The sequence below is a fragment of the Nansenia antarctica genome, assembly GCF_963989245.1.
Source record: "Nansenia antarctica genome assembly, chromosome: 2".
In the NCBI taxonomy this organism is placed as follows: Eukaryota; Metazoa; Chordata; class Actinopteri; order Argentiniformes; family Microstomatidae; genus Nansenia; species Nansenia antarctica.
In genome coordinates this window covers 84241542-84244041 of record NC_137675.1, presented here as the reverse complement: position 1 = coordinate 84244041, position 2500 = coordinate 84241542, and the positions used below count along the sequence as shown (strand labels likewise).

The 2500-nt window shown below is 52.3% G+C and overlaps 1 protein-coding gene across 1 annotated transcript in view; it reads left to right on the top strand.

Annotated features, from left to right (window-relative positions):
• Window positions 1-2500, top strand: part of fbxl19 (F-box and leucine rich repeat protein 19) — a gene marked incomplete at both ends in the record, with an annotated part of 31906 nt that overhangs the window by 11404 nt on the left and 18002 nt on the right.

The window sequence follows — 2500 nt, the reverse complement described above, 5'->3', positions numbered from 1 at the left end:
CAGTCCAACACCATACAGTCCAGCACCATACAGTCCAGCACCATACAGCCCAGCACCATACAGCCCAGCACCATACAGCCCAGCACCATACAGCCCAGCACCATACAGTCCAGCACCATACAGCCCAACACCATACAGTCCAACACCATACAGCCCAGCACCATACAGCCCAGCACCATACAGCCCAACACCATACAGCCCAGCACCATACAGCCCAACACCATACAGCCCAGCACCATACAGCCCAGCACCATACAGTCCAACACCATACAGCCCAGCACCATACAGTCCAGCACCATACAGTCCAGCACCATACAGTCCAACACCATACAGCCCAGCACCATACAGCCCAACACCATACAGCCCAGCACCATACAGTCCAGCACCATACAGTCCAGCACCATACAGCCCAACACCATACAGTCCAGCACCATACAGCCCAGCACCATACAGCCCAGCACCATACAGTCCAGCACCATACAGTCCAGCACCATACAGTCCAGCACCATACAGCCCAACACCATACAGCCCAGCACCATACAGTCCAGCACCATACAGTCCAGCACCATACAGTCCAGCACCATACAGCCCAGCACCATACAGCCCAGCACCATACAGCCCAGCACCATACAGCCCAGCACCATACAGCCCAACACCATACAGTCCAACACCATACAGTCCAGCACCATACAGTCCAGCACCATACAGTCCAGCACCATACAGTCCAACACCATACAGCCCAACACCATACAGTCCAGCACCATACAGTCCAGCACCATACAGTCCAACACCATACAGCCCAACACCATACAGTCCAGCACCATACAGTCCAGCACCATACAGTCCAACACCATACAGTCCAACACCATACAGTCCAGCACCATACAGTCCAGCACCATACAGTCCAGCACCATACAGCCCAGCACCATACAGTCCAACACCATACAGTCCAGCACCATACAGTCCAGCACCATACAGCCCAACACCATACAGCCCAGCACCATACAGCCCAGCACCATACAGCCTAGCACCATACAGCCCAACACCATACAGTCCAACACCATACAGTCCAACACCATACAGTCCAGCACCATACAGTCCAGCACCATACAGTCCAGCACCATACAGCCCAGCACCATACAGTCCAACACCATACAGTCCAGCACCATACAGCCCAGCACCATACAGCCCAACACCATACAGCCCAGCACCATACAGCCCAGCACCATACAGCCCAGCACCATACAGCCCAGCACCATACAGTCCAACACCATACAGCCCAACACCATACAGCCCAGCACCATACAGCCCAGCACCATACAGTCCAGCACCATACAGCCCAACACCATACAGCCCAACACCATACAGTCCAGCACCATACAGCCCAACACCATACAGCCCAACACCATACAGTCCAGCACCATACAGCCCAACACCATACAGCCCAACACCATACAGCCCAACACCATACAGCCCAACACCATACAGCCCAGCACCATACAGTCCAACACCATACAGCCCAGCACCATACAGCCCAACACCATACAGCCCAGCACCATACAGTCCAGCACCATACAGCCCAACACCATACAGTCCAGCACCATACAGTCCAGCACCATACAGTCCAGCACCATACAGCCCAGCACCATACAGTCCAGCACCATACAGCCCAACACCATACAGCCCAACACCATACAGTCCAGCACCATACAGCCCAACACCATACAGTCCAGCACCATACAGCCCAACACCATACAGTCCAACACCATACTGCCCAACACCATACAGTCCAGCACCATACAGTCCAGCACCATACAGCCCAGCACCATACAGCCCAACACCATACAGCCCAGCACCATACAGTCCAACACCATACAGCCCAACACCATACAGCCCAACACCATACAGCCCAGCACCATACAGCCCAGCACCATACAGCCCAACACCATACAGTCCAACACCATACAGCCCAGCACCATACAGCCCAACACCATACAGTCCAGCACCATACAGCCCAGCACCACCGTGCAGCTCCATCCAGCATTTCCCAGAGAACACCGGGATCGGCAGGTTAGCCATTGGCGCCCCCGGTTCTCTTCACAGAAGAACCTTTATTTATACAGGTAAAAACACATTGAGCCCCAAGGGCTCATTTTCAAGTGTGACCTGTTCACAGGCATACAACATCCAACACAAACAAATACAATACAAAACCTGGCCTACATAGTCTAAAACTAAACTAAAACTACATAGTCTAAAATTAAAACTAGTCTAAAACAGTCTAAGATAATCTAAAACTAAACTAAAACTACAAAACCTAAAACTAGACAGCTAAGGAGGGGAGGGGTCAGCAATGGGCAAAAGGGAGGGTCAACTCAATTGCAAGAACAAATCATAGACTCGCACTGTATGTCTCTCAGCAAGAGCTTGAAACTGGAAAGAGGGATCAGATGAGACAGTTTCAGGTTCACACTGAGCACATGTCCCTCTGGAACCCCCT